At 37.3% G+C, this 21,803-nt stretch overlaps 1 non-coding gene across 1 annotated transcript; it reads left to right on the forward strand.

Annotated features, from left to right (window-relative positions):
• Positions 1-20,803: 20,803 nt before the first annotated feature.
• Positions 20,804-20,910, forward strand: LOC116634152. Its single transcript, XR_004299866.1, has one exon. It is a non-coding gene; the product is annotated as a U6 spliceosomal RNA (small nuclear RNA).
• The last annotated feature ends 893 nt before the right edge of the window (positions 20,911-21,803 follow it).

The raw sequence follows: 21,803 nt of genomic DNA on the forward strand, positions 1-21,803 counted from the left end.
GGACATTTTTTCTATCTCTAAAAAGACTCTTGAACTTTGTTTTGGGATATAGCTAAGTTGCGTAGGCACTGTTTGATCCTTTTGGATCAAATTTTGATAGGCAATACCAACAAAGCATTTAATCTTGGGATAATTTTGCCCCATTTCTGAGGCAAAACTCTTCTGTGTAGTTGACCTTATATTGCATAAATCACAAAATTTTCCAATCTGAGTGTTGGAAACTAGAACTGCTTCCTGTCCTGTATGGGGTCTGAGGATTATACCTCTAATTTTTTGACTGCTTTTCCCCGTGGTCTACAGTGGTTTCCTTACATGTATGCACTGATCAGTACTCACCTGAGTACTCTAGGGGGAACCTGTGCAGACATCAGGAGTTCTTTCTCAGTGCAGATTTATTCTCTCTGGGATTCTGCTTTGTGAACTCTGGCTACTTTGGACTCTCAAATGCCCAGTTCCAACTCCTCAAATGAGGAAGGGTACTTTTCCCTGTGTCACAGCCAGGACACTCTCTCAAGGCAGTTAACTGGGTAATTGCTCAATTTCTTTGTTTCCTGTCTCAGAGGTCATTCTCTCTTGTCTAATGCTCAATGTCTTTAAAAACCATCATTTGATGTGTTTTGTTGGGTTTTTGGTTGTTTCAGGAGGGAGTGTAAATCTGGTCCTAGTTACTCCACCTTGGCCAGAAGCAGACATCCCTCATATGTTTATTTAATGTCCATTTGCCCAACTAAGTTAAAGCCTCAGCTATTCCCTCCTTTGTAATTCAGACTACTCAAAGGAATCTCAGCTCCAGGAATTCCTGGTATCTTCCCTCCTACCGCATTATACCTGCTCATTCTTTCATTGTGTTGTATATTGTTGATTCATTAAAGGACCAATGCTAATGACTAATGTATCTTTCATTCTAAGCAATTTAATTTTTCCAAAATGTTTTTTATTTTTATTTTATTTTTATTTTTAAAATATTTTATTTATTTATTTGAGAGAAAGAGAGCACGTGCAACCACGAGTGGTGGGGGCAGACGCGGGGCTCAGTCCCAGGACTGGACCCCGGGACTATGACCCGAGCAGAAAGCAGATGCTTAACAGACTGAGCCACCCAGGCGCCCCCAAAATGTTTTTTAAAATAACACTTTTTTTGTTTGTAATAATAAAAATGGCTCATTCTAAGGAGAATATGTGAAAAAGAATCTGAAAATCACCTGTAATTGCTCTATTCAAAGAGAAATACTTTAATATTTTGTTAGTTTATCCCAGGATTTTTTTCTATGTATTTTTTAATGGAATCATATAAATATGCAATTCTGCATCTTGCTTTTTTCACTGAACATTTTAGTAAGTTTTGCTGTTGTTGAAACTTCTTTGAAAAGCAATTTAAGTGGCTGCACAGTATTCCATCTCACTATAATCAGATGTTTGGGTAGTTTCAGTGTTCACTATTATGTATAACACTAGACAAATATATTTCTTTGTCTCTGGTGCTTTCTTTTTTTTTTTAAGATTTTATTTATCTGAAAGAGAGAGAATGAGCACATGCACGAGCGGGGGGAGGGGTAAAGGGAGAGTGAAAAGCAGATTCCCCACCGAGCAAGGAGCTCAACTCGGGGCTCAATCCCAGGACCCTGGGTTCTTGACCTGAGCCTAACGCTTAACTGACTGAGCCACTCAGGAGCCCCGTCTTTGATTATTCCTAGAGTAAAGTCTCAAAATGGAATTACTAGACCAAAAGATATAAGCCTGTTTAAGGCTCTTAATGAATATTACCATTTTTCCCTCCAGAGATATGATACCAGTTTATACTCTCACCAGTATAGTAATTATCCATCTCATCACCTTATTTTTATTAAATATTAAAATGGCAGGGGCTTTCTAGAGGGTGGAAAAAAAAACGTATTCACAAGGAATTATTTAAATGATGGAAATTTCAGGTGCTATAGCTGACAGTAGCTCTAAAGATCTCTGAGCACAGTTGTATAGTCTGTGTACTGAGCAGAAACACCTAGCTGAGGTGGCCAGGGAAGGTTAAAATCCAGTTCACGCTTTGCTTTCCAAATTGAGTACCCACAGGGCTTTTTCTAATTCAAAAGAATTATAAAGTTGGATGGTGGCCCTGATAGCTACCACTTATCCATATAATCACTATGTGCTTGACACTGCTAAGTGTTTCAAATGTATTATCACATTTAATCATAACAACCCTGTATTGAAAGTATTATTATTGTCATTTTAAAAATGAAAAAGCTAATGATTAGGAACTTATATAACCTGACCTAAGTTGGAGAATTGATATGTGTTGTAGTCTGAATTCAAATTAGATTTGTCTGATTCTGAACCCACTATATTACACTGTCAGTGAGTGATTTTTAGTTAAGTGGACCCTCAAACATTCCTCAGATATCTTTGGTAGGTCTTTTAGGCAGGTAAAATGATTACAATTTATCAGTCACTAAAGAAAATAAAACAATAACATGATAGTTTGAAAACCTTTGTACTCTGACGAGGGATGAAAATTTTCTACTTTGATTACCCAGTGTACATACATATTGATTGTGTAATAGTAGGTGAGGTACATTTATGAAAGTAGATAATCTAGAAAAAGCATAGTCCCATTATAGCTTTCTACCTATTGTATTCTGTGGTGAGACCACCTAGAGAATAGTGATTGCTCACACTCCTCACAAAATGTTATGGCTAAATCAATTTTAGTAGAGAGCTGTGGGAGAAAGTATTATGAGCAACATAATGACTTGGTAGTAAAATGATTCATTTAATGTCCTGTTAACTTTTTTTCAATGATAGCCACAGTGGATTATTAATCATTGATTAAATTAGCAATGACCAAAGTTATTCATTATAAAGAATTCACCTATCTGTAATCTCCATTAAATCTTGGTTCTGGAACTCGCTCGATGCAAGACACCACTCAGAGGGGAGCAAGGTCCAGAGTGGAATATCATGATCTTCCATTTGTCATTTGTCTTTCATTAGTTCCATCCTACCTAGTGGAGTATGATTCAAGAGGTCATGTTGCATCTAAGTAAACACTGTATTCATTGATATTTGACCTTGGGAAAAAGGTTATCCATGGAAGCTCTCCCACATCTAACAAGCTCTGGTTAAAATATCCTCTCTGTTTTCCTAGGCAATAATAATGCCCACATTTGGGGGCTCCAACTGATTCTGCAGTAATCGTTTTGTGGAAGGTAGAATTCACTGAAATTTTACCTGTTGATAGAAATGTAAATATTTTTAGAAAAGGTACTGGTTATGGTTATGGACGAAAAAAAAGTATAGTTATTCTGTTTGCTTTAATTAATTTAAGATGTTTGTAAATGTGTTATTTCTGGGTTCAGACTGCTCACGAATGTTATGTTTTAGATAAATATGTTAATCAAAAATCCAGTCAACATTATGTGTTGATCTCTGGGGGAAAAGAGAACTTAGATGTACTATAAACTAAGCATTTTTTAAAAAACATGTGTTGTATGGCTTGATGAAAAGGTTGATATACATAAGAATTTGAGGTTTCCAGTTTTGAGTAAATGAAAGTTGGCTTGATGCACAATACTTTTAAAGGACATTCGTCTTCTGGCCATCATCTAGGTAGGGCTTACATTTTCATTGATTTATATTCTAGACAATTTGTTTATAAAATTGGGCAAAATTTGGGAATCTGAGATAGGGATTCATCTTATCACTTGGCTACCTCTTGGATAATATTTCTGACATGTTAGGGTTATTATTCATTGACATTATAATATCTGGGATTTTCTTTTAATATTTAGCTTAAAGAGTAAGAAAGAGGCTGTGATGAAGTTCAGGAACGGCTTCTGCCTCAGGGAGAAATGCCATGATAGCTCTTTACACATAACCCGCAATCAGGAACAATATGAGATATGAAGATGTAAGAATTTAAATCATAAGTGCAGAAGGGTTGCATCCTGATATGCCTGAAACATATTCCATACTCCCTTGGCTTTAAATCTGTCTAATTTTTCTATAAAATTAGAAGTTATTCATTTTGGGAGCAATAAAGAAATTCCAACTTGAACTGCCTCACATCTTTTAATCGGAATTTTCCCAAAGCACAAAAGTAAAAATGTAAAAGTTGCTGTATTTCATTAGTTTTATTCTTTTGAATGTTGCTACGCTGAAAGCGCTGTGTGAAATTATTAGAAGACAAGTTTTCAAATGGTTGTAAAAGAAGATGCATATATGGGGACTCACTCAAAGGGCATTATTTAAAAAAGAAATTTTCCAGCCACCCAGATCTCAGGGTGGCTAGGCCCATTCAAGGGTAGAGAATCCACCATCTGTATGATTATTTTTACATCTGAACTTTTTTTATACACCAGAGAGACTCAAAACTTTCAGGGTCATTTGCCCAGCATGTAGTGGAATGTCCTGTGCAATAGATTCCAATTAATATGAGCACGTTCAATGGCCCCGTACCACCAATGATGTCTAACTGCTTTCCACTTGGCTTTATATGGCACTTCTTTGTTGCAGCTGCAGCCAGGTCTATCGCCCCTTTGATAAAAATTTCAGTTACCCCAGGGAGAAGCTTTTAACTTTATTAAGCATTGAAGTCTGCACTTGTGTTCTTCTTTGGAAGAGCAGATCAAAAGCACACTTTCTAAGGAAGTAATCTGAAAAATTAGGATAGCACTTGCGGACTTTGGCAGTAATGTTTTTCTGTAATTGAAACCGAAGAACCTGTGTTAACTGACTAGACTATTATGAACTTCTTAGCATTTAACAAACCTTTCTCTTTTTTTGAAAGTAAATAGGGTTCCCTGATTCTATTTAACCAATTCTTTAGCATGCTGTGTCTTTTTTGTTGTGGTTAAGAAAACCTCAGTCTAGATTTAAAGATAGGGAACAATCAAGGAAAAAAGCAATTAGATGATCAAGTTGTGGTACTGAGAAAAGCCTGTGGTTTTCAGTTCCATCTCTGGCGTTAACTCACCATAAAAACTTGAGCAAGACACTTAATTTTTCTGGGCCAGAGTTTTTTCATCTTTGAAAAATGAGGATAGGTTAGATGATATGTAAGATTTCTGCTGAATCTGAAATTCTTTGAATCTAAATGTTGGACAGAATGGGATCAGACACTGTCAACACCTATTTGCTTTACATCTCCTGTCTGCTTCCATTCCACATTCGGTGTGGCAATGGAGTAATATGGTGCTATTATATCTTTGAGTTGAAATGAGATCTAGCTGGAACATTGGTTAAAGCCAGAGTAGTATTACCTCACAAAGAAGATTTGACTGAGCCCTATTTCTCCCATAATCCCAAGCTGCTAGAATTTTGGAAAAGGCACTAGACAGACTCCTCTTGGGAAAATTGCCTCTTGGGACACCTGGGTGGCTCAGTTGGTTAAGCGTCTGCCTTCGGCTCAGGTTCCTGGGATCGAGTCCCACATTGGGCTCCCTGCTTGGGGAAGCCTGCTTCTCCCTCTCCCTCTTCTCTGCCTGCCGCTCCCCCTGCTTGTGCGCTCTCTCTCTTTCTCTCTGACAAATAAATAAATAAAATCTTTAAAAAAAAAGAAAATTGCCTCTTACACACACACAAACACACACACACACACACAAGCACACGCGTGCACGCGCCTTTCAGATTTCTCCACAGCTGATGGGACAAATTGCTGTCTTCTGTGTCAGTTTGAATCTGATGGCTACCCCTGTTATTTGCCCTTTCAAAGGCTTAGGTAAAGACCTTTGAATTCTAATTTGTGGGATTTGGGTCCTTGGGAGGGGTCCCCTGAATCAAAATGTATACCACATACTGCCTAGAGACTGAATATAATTCCTTGTAGCATTTTGTCAATGGATGCTTCTTATATAAGCACTAAATGTAGAAGTACTCAAAATGTTTTAGCATTAAAAAGTTGGGACAATTTTGTAGACCAATTCTTTCAAAATTTTAAGTTCCAATGCTTAGGAATCAAGTTGGGGCCATGTCTTTCTTCAGGATCTTAATGAGAATGACTACTACTAGGACAGGGTTAATATTATTAGAAACCTATTCTTGGGAGGAAGGGATGTAGGAGCCAAGGTTCTAGGCTCAGACCCTCAGCAATTTATATTTGATATTGGGCAGCTCACTTGTTCTGCCTGTCCCTGCTTTCATCTTTTATATTATACCAAACCTCTACAAGTGGTAGGTTTTAAAGGTTAATTGCAATGTGGAATCTGAAAACACATAAACTCTGTGTACTCAGTTGTGTTAAAATCTACTGATCTGTCATGAACACTGAATGGATCTTTTACTAATGCATGATTTTGTAATGTTGTTCATTGGTCATTGGGGAAATATTGGTTCACTGACTTATTCAGTCAGATCTTCTGAATGTTGGCTTATTTCATTATACAATATCGAAAAAATTTATGTTACTATCACTACCATTCTCATTAGAAAAGTTTTTTAAGTATCGAGAAATTGTAAATTTCACTGTGGTAAACTCAGGTTTTCCAAAATTTAAATTTTCTCTTGAAGAAAATACCATCTGCTGTTTTCCTTGGAGTAGCTGGTCTATTTGTTCATTAAAAAAAAAAAAAAAAGTGAAAGTCTACCAAATACCCAATCTGGTAATCCATTATTTGTCTGTCATTCTTTTTTTTTTTTTTTCGAGTAAAAATGATGTTCCATGAAAACACAATGTGGTTCTGCTTTGTAGCTCAGTGGCATAATTTTTTTTCCCTAGAGACATCATATTTCCATATGCAACAGAAATACTTTCTGTGTACTTCCCAATTTATCATACAGAATATTAATAAGATGTATAGATTTAAGAAAGTAAATCCTTTTTATTGTCTTATAAAGACGTTCTTATGTGACTCTGGCATTTTATTTACATTGTGAGCACATCATGGTGAAGAATGTAACTACCAGTATGGTTGGTGTCACTGCCTTGATTCTTCCTAAGGGACCAACAGTTTTACCACCATTGTTTTTGTACCACTAGTGAACATTAAAATAGTAAAGAAGAAAAGTGCTGTCTTAGTTTTACTGTAAAAATAACTTTGGCCTAGCAGACTGCCCGTAAGTGTTTTGGAGACCTCAAGACGGTGCAGATTTAGAAAACCGCTAGACTAGAGTTCATTACTATTATGGTCTTGACTTTTCCCCTTCTCCTGTTGTCAGAAGACTGGGCCAGCTTTTCACTACTCCATTTCTCATTAAGTTGCTTCATTAGAAGTAAGGAATCATTGACAGTGAGGCTCACTTATCATAAGCAGGGGCCCACTCCTTAATGACTCGATTGCCCTGTTTTGCTGACTGAGACAGAGTTATTAAAAGTAGGACCTTTAGAGGTACCTGGGTGGCTCAGTCCATTGAGTGTCTGACTCCTGGTTTCAGCTCAGGTCATGATCTCATGGGTCATGAGGTCAGGCTCCTCCCTCATGGGAGGAGTCTGCTTGAAGATTCTCTCCCTCTGCCCCTCCCCTCCCGCATGTGCAGGGAGCTCTCTCCCCACCCCTCTAAAATAAATAAATCTTTAAAAAAAAAATAAAAGTAAGAACTTGAACTATTCCAGTCAATAGCTGGTAAGCAGTATGCAACTACTTTCTTCTCACTCTACTTGCCTCTTTTTCCAAGGGAGGCTAATAATAGTCAGAACTTTAAGAAATTCTTGGGGTATGGGACAAGGCCAGGATTTGCATTTAGCTGGAGACCAAAGCCCATGTACTTGGCCACTACTTTATACTGACTCCTGTCAGCTACTCAGCTCTGAAAGTCAGTGATTCCAGAAAACAAATATATTCCACGAGTGGCAGGTGAGGCTGCTGGTAGTAGAGACAGGCCCCATAGACAGCCTTGACAATGTTTAGTACTAACACATACTGAAAGGATTTGGGTAACCTGGAAGGATTTTAGCAAATGCAACAAATAGAGTTTTTAACTACACAGAATGTAGGCAACACGGACTGGTGGTTTAAAGAGCAGGCTTTGAATGCAAACTGTTCAAAGCTCAGAACTACCATTAACCAGCTTTGTGATTTTGGGCAAGTTACTTAACCTCTCGTGCTTCAGTGTACTCATTCGTAAGGTGAAATGATTAGATATGATGACGATGATAGTACTACCTATTGAGGCTTCAGTTAGTAATGGTCTGGTAAGCAGAGCACGTGGTAAGCAGTAACGAATCTTGGCCATTAAAATTCTTGGTAGTGCTGGGCACGTGATAACCATGCAGTACAGATCTGCTATTATTACTTAACATGCTGCCTCCTGCTTCTCATTACTGGTGCAAACACAAGCTCCATCTGTTATTTATTTATTCATTTGCTTGTTCTACACTGATTTACTGAACACCTAGTATGTAACTGTCCCTGTGCCAGGTGATGAGCCTGCTTTGGTCCTGTAGTTGGCAGCTCCAATATATCTATTATTTCTTTTCCTCTCACATAGAGAAGTGGTACATTCACTTTTCATAGGCTTGCTCAGATCATGCAGTTCATGTCAAGTACCAGGTCATTTTCCTCTGTTCTTTTTTTTTTTTTTTTTTTGTACAGATGAGAGCCAGCTTGTTGATAATTGCATTTTGATCTTTGACCAACATTTAAAATCAAACACACATAGATGGGAAAGTAAGTATCTTCCATTTTCTAGTATTGTTATTAAGGTTTTAAAAATTCAAGCCAAAAAACACTGAATTTGGTTTGGTTTTTTTATCAAGTAACAACATAAGCTAATACAATACTGATTCTTACAAATAGATTATTTGAGAGGAAGATCTCTAACATTTTCTACCACGTGCGACGTACTTAGCTCTTGAAAATTCCTCAACTGCATATATGCAGATGAAAGTGGGGTTTTCACTATTATCCACATCACAAATAAACTTCCTGAGAATGTGGAGAGTCTCTCTAAGAACCCAAGAACGTAAATGCTAACAATTTATTCACTGAAACTGAAAATAAGATTTGAAAATTTAAAGAAGATCATCTTTGAGCAGTCAGAAAAGCTGATCATTTTTATTTTACAGCATTTAAAAGCTTCATTCTTCCTTAAAATTTAAATTCTTCCTAATCTTAGCAAACACTAAAATATAGAAAAATCACAGTATAGGTGTATAGCAAATGTGTCTTTAAAATTTTGTGTCTGACAGATTTGAAAAAACTAGATTATTTTGGGATGAATCCTAAATGCCATGCTATTTTACACACAAATATTTTCACATTTATCTCTAAAAAGATAAGGACTCTTTTTAAAAACTTTATCAAAGTATCACATGTTGTCTCATAATTATTTTTTTAATGTTGATTTAAATCAAAATCCAAGTAAAGTCCAAATATAGCAATTAATGATGTGTCTCTTAAATTTCTTTTAGCCCTCCTTATTCCTCCCCTTTCCTCTGCCTCCCCCTGCCCCGGAAATATATTTGATGAAGAAACAGCCATTGCTTTGTCATTTCCCTTTGTTCTTTGTATTTCTTGTTACACTCATCATGATAAGTGCACTCCTAATCCCCATCACCTATTTCACCCATCCCCCCACCCACCTCCCCTCTGGTAACCATGTATTTATTCTCTATAGTTAGGAGTCTGTATTTTGGCATGTCTCTCTTTTTTTTTCCCTTTGTTCATTTGTTTTGTTTCTTAAATTCCACATATGTATGAAATCATATGGCATTTGTCTTTCTCTGACTGACTTATTTTGTTTAACATTATACTCTCTAGCTGCATCCATGTTGTTTGCAAATGGCAAGATTTCATTCTTTTTATGGCTGAATAATATTCCATTACATATATATCTCACATCTTCTTTCTTTATCCATTCATCTGTCGATGGATACTTGGGCTGCTTCCATAGTTTGGCTAAATAATGCTGCAATAGACAGAGGGGTGCATATATTCCTTTGAGTCAGTTTTGTTGTTGTTGTTGTTGTTGTTGTTGTATTCTTTGGGTAAATATCCAGTAGTGTCATAGTGTCATTACTGGATTGTAGGGTAGTTTTATTTTTAAGTTCTTAAGGAAACTCCATACTATCCAGGTTTATTTTTTTATAAGAATACTTCATGGGAAGTACTGGGCACCTCCATCATGAGGCATATAAAGTCTGTCTTTCTTTTTTGCGATCTTGATAACTTTTGATAGTCATTGTTTAGAATAGATCCATTATGCTGGCAGTGGTTATAAAATATTAATGTTCTGTCATTGCATCTTCATTTATTGGCTGAAATACTTCTTCTTTTTAAGATTTTCTGTATTTATTTTAGAGAGAGAGAGAATGAGCCTAGGTGGGGGGAGGAGCAGAGGGAGAGAGAGAGAGAATCTCAACAGACTCCACACTGAGCATGGAGCCCAAGGAGGGGCTCAATCCCACGACCCTGAGATCATGACCTGAGCTGAAATCAAGGGTCGGCAGCTCAACTGACTGAGCCACGCAGGCACCCCTTGGCTGAAATACTTCTATAAAAAGAAACTTACTCTCACAACTTTTGGTTACCCAGCAGTACATTTTATTTTTATTTTTATTTTTTAAAGATTTTATTTATTTATTTGACAGAGAGAGACACAGTGAGAGAGGAACACAAGCAGGGGGCGTGGGAGAGGGAGAAGCAGGCTCCCCGTGGAGCAGGGAGCCCAATGTGGAGCTTGATCCCAGGAACCTGGGATCATGATCTAAACCGAAGGCAGACGCCCAACGACTGAGCCACCCAGGCACCCCCAGCAGTACATTTTAAATGGGAAAGACGAAATACTCTATATTCTTTCACTTTACTTATCAGCTTTTAGTATAATGGGTTGATTCTGTATCATACTGCATGGGTGGCCAATGAACTTTAAAAAATATTTTTATGTGTTTCAACCCATTACAGCAATTATTTTTATTGATGCTCAAATTATGCCATCTTTGACTAGTAGGAGCTTCTTCCAGTTTGGCTCTTGATTCCTTTTGGCAAGCTTCAATAGTCTTTGGTAGCCTTGTTGTTTTCTGGCATGATTCTAAGATCACCTTAGACATCTCTTGCTTCAGGACTGCAATCATCTATTTCTGCAAGGAATCCAGGATTGGAAAGTGGTAGTAAGAAATCACAATCTGGATTTTAGGCATGCTCACTCCTGCTGCATTGGTCATTGTTTCTAGGCTTGTTGAGAGCACAGAGCTAGGAAATACCTAAATATTTTTAAAGAGAAAATATGAGTTCATAATATTTTAAATTTAAGGTTACAATGTTTTTGCTTTTATATTTGATTTTATATTTATGTTTTCTACTACTGTGAAAAAATATTAGTTCTTAATGGCATAAGCATCATTACTTATTTTCTTTGTCGTAGGTTGTATACAATAGTTTCAGAATAACATAACCAATTTTATCACTAGCAATATGATTACTGAGAAATTTTTAAGATTTTTTTACATTTCATGTATTTATGTTGGTCCTCAGTATATATCTGACTAGCCAAATAAAATTATTGTGTTTTCAGTTCATTTCAAATAACTCTTCTGTATGTGATTATGCCATCAATTCATTGCATAGATTGATTTGTTTCATTTTGCTTCAGATGTTTAGGGATTTCTTTTTTATAATAAGATCTTAAGTTTTAATTTTGTAAAACATTTGTATGGTTCCAAAGAAATCTACCAAATAAGGTATAGTCAAAGAAGTAGATCATCTATTTCCATCTCTCTTATAGTTTCTTCTCTCTTCCTAGTTGTAGCCATTTAAAAACTTTCCTGCCTTGGGCTTCTGTTTAAAAAAAAAATTAGCAAAAACATACATGCCTTTGTATCCTCCCTGCTTTTAAAAGCATAGTATACATACTTTTCTTCAACTTGCTTTTTCACTTGTCTGTATACTCTGGAGATCACTTTTATAGGAGTATATAAAAATAGCCCTATTTCCTTTATAGTTGTATGGTACTTCAATGAATGGATATATCGTGGTTTATTCAACCAGAATGCTTTTGATGGATGTTTGGATTATTTCCAGTTGTGTTTAATGTTTAACAATTAGCTCTCCTCTGGGGAAAAAAGCTTTGATTTGGAGTATTTTCAAATTTCTATGTGGTGTAAATATTCCCACCATGGCTGATTTCAAGCTACTAACATCATGTCACTGGATTTGAAGTTGGGAAGTGATGTATAGCACACCATTATGTAGAATTTCCACCATTCAGATATAATACATCTAAAACTCTCAAGAGACAGATAATAATACAATATAGTAATTAGAGAGTAGTTAAGTGAGCCTGGGTGGCTCAGTTAGCTGGGTGACTGACTGTTGATTTCAGCTCAGGTCTGATCTCAGGTCGTGGGGTTGGGCCCCACATGCAGCTCCGTGCTCAGTGGGGAGTCTGCTTGAGATTCTCTCTCTTCCTCTCCCTCTGCCCCTCCCCCACAACTCTCTCTCTAAATAAATACATTTATAAAAAAGAAAAACATTAGAGAGTGATTAAATAAGGCTGGGGTTTATTCAAGAAGACTTTTTAAATTTATTTTTTTAATTTTAAATTATTTTTTAATTTTTATTTTATTTATTTATTTTTTTTTTTTTAAGATTTTATTTATTTGACAGAGAGAGACACAGCGAGAGAGGGAACACAAGCAGGGGGAGTGGGAGAGGGAGAAGCAGGCTTCCCGCGGAGCAGGGAGCCCGATGCGGGGCTCGATCCCAGGGTCCTGGGATCATGACCTGAGCCGAAGGCAGACGCTTAACGACTGAGCCACCCAGGCGCCCCTATTTTTTAATTTTTAAAAAAGACTTAATTTTTATTTATTTATTTATTTGAGAGAGAGAGAGAGAGTAATGGCAGTGGGAGAGGAGCAGAAGGAGAGGGGCAGACAGACTCCTGGTTGAGCACAGTGTCCAATGCAGGGCCTGATCTCACAAGCCTGAGATCATGACCTGAGCCCAAATCAAGAGTTGGACACTTAACCAACTGAGCCATCCAGCACCCCAATTTATTTTTTTATTGGGTAAGTTCCATGCCTAGCATGGAGCCCAACACAGGGGTTGAACTCATCATCCTGAGATCAAGACCTGAGCAGAGATCAAGAGTTGGACACCTAACCAACTGAGCCACCCAGGTGCCCGTATTGAGGAAGATTTCTAAAAGCAGGTGATGAATGTGACCTCATGGAAAGAAGAATGTGTGCAAAGGCCAGTAGGCAAGAAATAGCAAGGTTTTCCTGGCAATAGGAAGCAAGTGGGAGAGGTAATAAGTGGAGAAGCAGCAGCTAAATAGAGCCAGAGGTTGAGAAAAACTTAAGCTCCAGTTTTTGAGGCTTCCAGAATATTAAAATAGAAATAAATTCCAAAACAGAACTGCAAAATTTATGGTATGTTTCAAAGACATTTGTTTGGGGCGCCTGGGTGGCTTAGTCGTTAGGCGTCTGCCTTTGGCTCAGCTCATGATCCCAGGGTCCTGGGATTGAGCCCCACATCGCGCTCCTTGCTCTGCGGGAAGCCTACTTCTCCCTCTTGTGTTCCCCCTGCTTGTGTTCCTTCTCTCGCTGTGTCTCTCTGTTCCTATGATGCATGTCTCTTTTTAACTTGTTAGAGAATCCCTAGCAAGGACTGTGCCAATGGTAGTGTTTTAGTCCAAAGATTAGCAGATTGAAGACCCAGGAGAGGCAATAGTGCAGATGAAGTTGAAAGGCAGTCTTGCTTGAAAAGGCTAGTGTTTTGGGTCTGTTCAGGCCTTCAGCTGATTTGGTGAGGCCCACCCACATTATGGAGGGCAAACTGTTTTACATAGAGTTCACCAATCTAAATGTTAATCTCATCCAAAAACATCTTCCAAGTTGACATATAAAATTAACCATCATAACCTGAATAAAGATATTGAATTCCTAACCCCCCAGTACCTCAGAATGTGACTTTATTTGCAACTAGGATCTCTACAGAGTTAATCAAGTTAAAGTGAGATCATTAGGGTGGGCCTTATTCCAGTATGATGGGTGTCCTTATCAAAAGGAGAAATTTGGACACAGACATGCACAGAGGGAAGACATAGAGAGAATGCCACTTACAAACCAAGGAATGCCTACACTTCCAGAAGCTAGTAGAGGCATGGGACAGATTCTCCCTCACAGCCTTCTAAAGGAATCAACTCTGCTGACACCTTGGATTTCAGACTTCTAGCCTCCAAAACTGTGAAACAATAAATTTCTGTTGTTTAAGCCACCCAGTTTGTGGTACTTTGTTATGGCAGCCCCAAACCTAAATATAGAGTATATGTATGACCTCAGTTAGAGATAAAATCCTAAATTTGAGACCCTTTACCATAAAGTTGACACTTGGACCAAATATTTCTAGGTCAATTCACTAAAAAGTCAGTTTTCAAAACCTGCAAGAACAGTTTAATGACAACCATTTCACCATAGTAAAGGGGCAAGACTAAGACTTTGGAAATATCCTCAATAGTTCATCAAACTGGCCTACATTCATCCCTTCAAACTCAACCATCAATAGACTCTAGTAGCTGCTCATCTTAAAGTTTACATCTTACAAAATAAGTGTGGTCATTTATGGGCATGGCTGGTCTGTGGTAGCTCTAATCTACATTAGTGTACAGACCCTCAAACGCTGAAGTGATTGTTGGATTCAAGGTACTTGCCAAACAGTTTAACAGAATTTTGGGAAGGAAGATTCTACTTTACTTAGCAAATTAAACATTCTCCTTAAAAAGAAAAAAATAATTCTGCTAACAGTATGGTCCTATCTTTGGATCTAGGTTCTACAGATGTTTAAAGCTGTAAAATTCTGTGTCTTGTGGTTCCTAACTGAGAGGCCTTGTCGTATAGTGGATATGGTTATCAGAGAGCCTGACACTTTCAGTGCTCACTAAATATTGTTGAAAGAATAAAATTCACAAATCTTGCAGTCAGACTAGATTTCAACTCCAGATCTACTTTCTAGCTGTTAGACTGAGAGATTCTCAAGTGTGTGTCTCTCTGTAAAACGAGGGGGAGAAACCTGCCAACTTTTTCTTTCTTCTGTTATCGTTCACAAGAAATGCCTTCCTTTGGTAACCAGATAAAAATTGATGTGATTTAAAAAAAATAATAATTCCTGCTTTGTTTACTTCACAGAAATGGTGCGAAGATCAATGTGACAGTAAATATGAATGTGCTTGACAAAATATAAAGTAATATATGGATGTAATGTGTTACTATCCTGCTAAAAGCATCAACATTTTCAAAACAAATCTCAGATTCAGTATTGTGAATGTGTGTGTATGCTCCCTTAAAGGCTTTAGGTAAGAAAAGGATTCTAGTACCTGTTTGTAATTTGTGTGTGTATCTATGCGCATGTGTATTTTTAAGCCTAGGATTGTAATTTAATTAAGTTTAAAGTATAACTTCTCTTCAGTTAAATAAAGTTCCTCTCGAGCATATTGTTACAGGTCCATAAACTGATATCGGAAATCCAAAAATATTTTTAGAAAACAAAGGCTTTTTTGTAACTGATTTATAGTAAAATTTGACTTAAACTATTCATAGTCTATTTATTGCACTTAATGTGAATATTCATATATTTCATTGCAGAAGAAAGATTTCGTTCTTTCTCTTACAAAAAGCTTAAGAAGGCCAGACCAATAAAGATGGGAAAATTAAAAAATAGTATAAATGAAGTATTTAAGCTGCATATATTCAAGAGCTAAAACATTTGGTACCAATAATAAGTCTATGTGTTATTAGACAATAAATAAAATAACCATAGACTCTAGTTCTACTACCTTCTAGAAAGGTAAGAACAGTTTTATTGAATGATTCATGGTATGTTTAAATTCAACACAGTCCTTCTAACAGAAAAAGTACAGTTTCTGAAATGAGTTCTAATTTTTCCTGAACAAAGAAAAGTAATGCTGATTCTTCAGAACTTTTCTTTCATCAAAGTCAAGTCATCATATAATAAAAGCTCTGTGTTCTGGATGCTTATGAGACTTTATTATTGTTCCATGTACTGGCTTCCAGAGGTGTAGGATCATTGTCAGTCTTAAGAAATAGATGTTTATAGCAGCAATGTCCAGAAGCCAAGATGTCCATCAACAGATGAATGGATAAAGGAGATGTGGTATATATATACAATGGAATATTATGCAACCATCAAAAAACCTGAAATCTTGCCATTTGCAAAGACATGGATGGAACTGGAGGGTATTATGCTAAGCAAAATAAGTCAATCAGAGAAAGACAAGTATCATATGATCTCACTGATATGAGGAATTCTTAATCTCAGGAAACAAACTGAGGGTTTCTGGAGTGGTGGGGGGGGTGGGAGGGATGGGGTGGCTGGGTGATGGACACTGGTGAGGGTATGTGCTATGGTGAGCACTGTGAATTGTGTAAGACTGTTGAATCACAGACCTGTACCTCTGAAACAAATAATACAATATATGTTAAAAAAAAAAAAGAAGAAGAAGATAGGAAGGGAAAAATGAAGGGGGGAAATCGGAGGGGGAGATGAACCATGAGAAACTATGGACTCTGAGAAACAAACTGAGGGTTCTAGAGGGCAGGGGGGCGGGGGGATGGGATAGCCTGGTGATGGATATTAAAGAGGGCACGTATTGAATGGAGCACTGGGTGTTATATGCAAACAATGAATCATGGAACACTACATCAAAAACTAATGATGTAATGTATGGTGATTAACATAACACAATAAAATAAAATTTTAAAAAAAGAAAAAAAATAGAGAATTTGATTTCCAGATTTGGGCTTCAACTTAGACTAAGACTCATGTAGAGTTCTTGACCTCAGTATCTGCTCAGCTATCTTTCAAGGCTCTGGTTTATTCCATCCCATTTTTATGAGGTGCAGCTTTCCAAACCTTGCTTCTGGTGTTTCAGGGCAAGGTCAGAGTGCCCTGCCTTAATGTTAGAAGTGCAGGCATTAGGACCCTCAGCAGAATGCTGCCAATCTCCACAAAGATTTGCTATTTTCCCTTGGAAATAAAGTAATATTTAAGCCTTAGACTAAAGATGTGAGCTCTCAGGCCCTCATTTAAAAATCTAAGGGGCACCTGGGTGGCACAGTCTGTTAAGTGGCCAACTCTTAGTTTCAGCTCAGGTGGCGATCTCAGGGTCATGAGATGGAGCCCTGCCTCCAGCTCAGCGCTCAGCACGGAGTCTGCTTGAGATTCTCTCTCCCTCTCTGTCTCTGCCCCTCCTGCTCGTGCTGTCTAAAAAAAAAAAAAAATCTAAAATACCTTGAATTTTCAATCCATCTGTCCTTCGCAAGGTCTCTCTGGAACATGCAATTTATAAAAGAAAGGAATATTTTTCTTCAATAAATACTGTATTGCTATTAGAAGACCTAATAAAAAGCATTTCCACTGAGTGAATAGCCATTGTAGGACACTGATTAGGAGCAGGAAGTTTAGATTATGAAGGACTGGATTCAAATCCCAGTTCTGCCACACCTACCTACTCTGTGACTTTGGGCAAGTCACTCAACATCCTAGCCTCAGTTCTCCCATCTGTAAAATGGAGGCAATAATAATACCTATAGTAATAGATTATTGTGAGTAATAAATGTAAAATATTTAGCAAATTTCTGGACATTATATGTAAGAACTCAAGAAATGTTAACTTTTCACCATTATTAGTAGTGAATAAAACTATAGTATGCCAATAACTTTAGCTTGCAAAATACTCCGTTGTTTGACCCTCTTTCACTTCTGTCCACTTCAGTGGCTGCTACGTGCCTCGTGTTCTGTCCCCTTTCCAGTCACATATCTGCGGAAGCACATCTTTCAAAGTACATGAGAGTTGTGGGAAAGCCTCGGCTTCATTTATTCAAATGTTACTGGCCAATGTGACCGTGACCTAGAGTGTTGTCACGACTGTGCAGCTCTCAGCCCTCGGGTTTAAAGGCCCATTAAATACACTTCTGTTGAGTCATTTACTTGAAAAATTGCTTTTTCTACCTCCAAAGTAGAGAGACCTGACAGGGCCTGCCCGACTGCCACCCTTTTAAAACCCTATTCCTATATATCAATGGGGAATGATAGAAACAAGGTTTGTGGGCATTCCAATTTTTGTTACACTGATCACACTGGCTTTTCAAGACATGAGTATGAAGTTTATGGATTGGCCCTCACGTTCTTTCCATTTTCTAGAACATAACACATCCTCTAAAGCAAAAATTTATTTCTCTGTTTCTCTTGTTGACTACTATGTGCTAGGCACGTAAAATATTTTTTATTAAGGTATAATTTAAGTACAGTAATATTCTCCCTGCAAGTTTTGACAGAAGCATACAAGTACACCACAATTCAATTGTGAAACAATTCTATCACTCCAAATATTTCTTTGTGCTTCTTAAGATCACCTCCTTCTGTGACCCCCAGCTTCTGGCAGACACTGATCTGCTTTCTGTTCCTACAGTTTAGTCACTTTTCACATATATTGTGAACATTACCTAAAATCTGCAATAACAATACTATTCTTGTGGCAGAGACAGAATTGACTGAATATTTTTGTTTATTTCAATATTTATTTATTTTATTTGCCGTAGGTGATAATTCCATATCCATTAGCTTTCTCATCAACACAGAGCCTTATAACAAAGTGTCTGGGAAAAAACAAAAAAAACAAAACAGCTGCTATGAAGTCATATGATTAGTTTCATGGTTTCCCTCTAATTAAAGTTTCTTTATTAAAGGGAGGAGATTTTTTTTTCTGATATCATATTCCTCCTTCTCAATATGTGAACTTTTATTATTCAGTTTCCATAACATCAAACCATTAACTGTTTACCTTTCTCTGACCATTGAACTTCAGCCATGAATGGGAAAGAGGAAGCAGTCAAACATGAATTCTATGATAATATTTTCAAGCTCATGCCAGACTCCCCTCAAGGACATCTTCTGTCTGGAAGAATTGACTAGGGATTCATTCATGCAAATGAGTTCAGGACTGTATTTATCTTGATTTGTCCAAGTTGGTTTTTTGAAAGCTAAAGTCCTGACCTTTTATCTCTCATTGTGAACAGCCACAATAAGATGGGAACAAAGAGAACATGGAATTTCGCAAAGTTAGAAGGGTCCTTTGATTGCTTTGCTGTGACTGGAGCTCAGCCAAGCTTTAAAAATTCAGGTTTCTGTGTGGGAACAAGGGCGACTGGCTGGCTCAGTCGGTAGAGCATGCAACTCTTAATCTCGGGGTCATTAGTTCAAGCCCCACATTGGGTATAGAGCATACTTAAAAAAAAAAAAAAGATTCTGTATCAGAACAGTGGTGTTATGTGCCTGTGAATTGAGCAATCACATTAAACCAGCATCACAGAATAAGGAGAAGCTTCTTAACAATCTATATAGCTATTTTATTTTTAAATAGTACTTATTATTTGTGATTATAAAAGTAATTCCTATTATTATAGAAAACTTATTTGGAGATTTGATTATCCATAATATAATTGCTACCTGCCCTAAAAAATAAATAAAGCTATTATACAAGATATGAAGATACGGCACAAATTCCTTTTTACTAAAACTCATTCATTCTTTTTTTGTTTTAGGTTTTATTTATTTATTTGACAGAGAGAGACACAGCGAGAGAGGGAACACAATCAGGGGGAGTGGGAGAGGGAGAAGCAGGCTTCCCACTGAGCAAGAAGCCTGATGCAGGGTTCGATCCCAGGACTTGATCCCAGGACTCTGGGATCATGACCTGAGCCGAAGTCAGACGCTTAACAACTGAGCCACCCAGGCGCCCCTAAAACTCATTCATTCTTAAAGAGACCCTTGCTCAGAACCAATTTACCCTTAGATAGTGGTGAAGAGGCAGTACCTAAAACACTGAGAGGAATCCCCTCTGACCAGGAGAAATGTGGTCCAAGACCAAGGGGGCAAATATCCATTGCATTTTTATCTCTCTGTTCTCCTGCTGCTTGGTCCTGGATGCAGGGATAGTCATGGGAAGTACATGGGAGATTATGGAAACTAAAGTCCTAGCTTTCTGGACAGAGGACCAGAAGAAGGACTTCAGGGAGCTGGAAATGTCCCAGCAACTGTGAGAAGGGAGCTCAAAAGAGTGAGCCCATAAAGTGTATGAGTACACCCATAAAGTGGTGTATCAAATCCTGGGTTCACGTATGGGCTGTGATGCGTTGATCTGACTCTACATAGTATCAAAGGCTTTGAGAACTGAATAATGCAGTAGACCATTGATCAGGTTCTCGACTGGCCATTGGGTGGTGCACATGTGGGACAGTTTCGAATAACACTGGAAAAGCTTTGAAAACTGAACTGACATTAGAACCACAATTCACAGAATGCAGATCAAAACTTGCAACCTGAATATCAACATTCTCCTGAGAATTTAAGGTAGACCCAAGTCTCATATATAATATTCAGAATTTCCAGATTAAAATCTAAAATTACTCAGCACACAAAGAAGCAAGAAAATTTTAACTTACAAGTGAGAAGGCAAACAATAGATGCCAACATGACATATATGCTGGAATTATCAAAGACTTTCAAGTAGGTATGATAACAATTCTCCAAGAAGTGAAATAAATGGAAATCTATAGAGTCTCAGCAAAGAAATGGAATATCCCCAATGAAGAACCAAATGAAAATTTTAGAACTAAAAAAATATAGTGACTGAAAATTTGAAAAATTCACTGGATGGATTCAATAGCAAAATGAGGATGACAAATTGTTCCATTAAAATATCTATTCTGAACAACAATTTAAAAAAAGGTTGAAAGATAAACAGAGCTTCAGGAATTTATAGGGTAACACCAAAAGATCTAACTTCAATGTTATCAGAACCCCAGAAAGAGAACTGAAAGAATGTGGTACAGAAAAATGTTCAAAGAATTAATGGTTGGGTGCTATCTGTGGTGGCACATATACTAAAATTGGAACAATACAGAGAAGATTACCATGGCCCCTGTGCAAGGATGACATGCAAAATCATGAAGCATTTCATATTTTTAGAAATGGAAAAGACGTTCTATGCTCATGGATTGGAAGAACAAATATTGTTAAAATGTTTATACTACCCAAAGCAATCTACACATTTAATCCAATCCCTATCAAAATACCAACAGCATTTTTCACAGAACTTGAACAAACAATCCTAAAATTTGTATGGAACCACAAAAGATCCTGAATACGCAAAGCAATCTTGAAAAAGAAAAGCAAATCTGGAGGCATCACAATTACAGACTTAAAGTCATATTACAAAATAGTAACCAAAACAGTATGGTGATGGCACAAATATAGATACATTGATCAATGGAACACAATAGAAAATCCAGAAATAAACCCACAATTATATGGTCAATTAGTCTTTGACAAAGGATGCAAGAATATGCAAAAGGAAAAAGATAGTCTCTTCAATAAATGGTGTTGGGAAAACTGGACAGCAGCGTGCAAAAGAATGAAACTGGACCGCTTTCTTACACCATACACAAAAATAAATTCAAAATGGATTAAAGACCTAAGTGTGAGACCTGAGACCATAAAAATCCTAGAAAAGAGCATAGGCAGTAATTTCTCCAACATACACCATAGCAACTTTTTTCTATATAGGTCCTCTGAGGCAAGGGATTCAAAAGCAAAAATAAACTATTGGGACTACATCAAAATAAAAAGCTTCTACATGGTGAAGGAAATAATCAAGAAAACTAAAAGGCGACCTATGGAATGGGAGAAGATATTTGCAAGTAACATATCTGATAAAGGTTTAGCATTCAAAAGATATAAAGAACTTATACAACTCAACACCCAAAAAACAAATAATCCAGTTAAAAAATGGACAGAAGACATGAACAGACAGTTCTCCAAAGAAGACATCCAGATGACCAACAGACACTTGAAAAGTGC

The sequence above is a fragment of the Phoca vitulina genome, unplaced genomic scaffold, assembly GCF_004348235.1.
Source record: "Phoca vitulina isolate PV1807 unplaced genomic scaffold, GSC_HSeal_1.0 scaffold8, whole genome shotgun sequence".
In the NCBI taxonomy this organism is placed as follows: domain Eukaryota; kingdom Metazoa; phylum Chordata; class Mammalia; order Carnivora; family Phocidae; genus Phoca; species Phoca vitulina.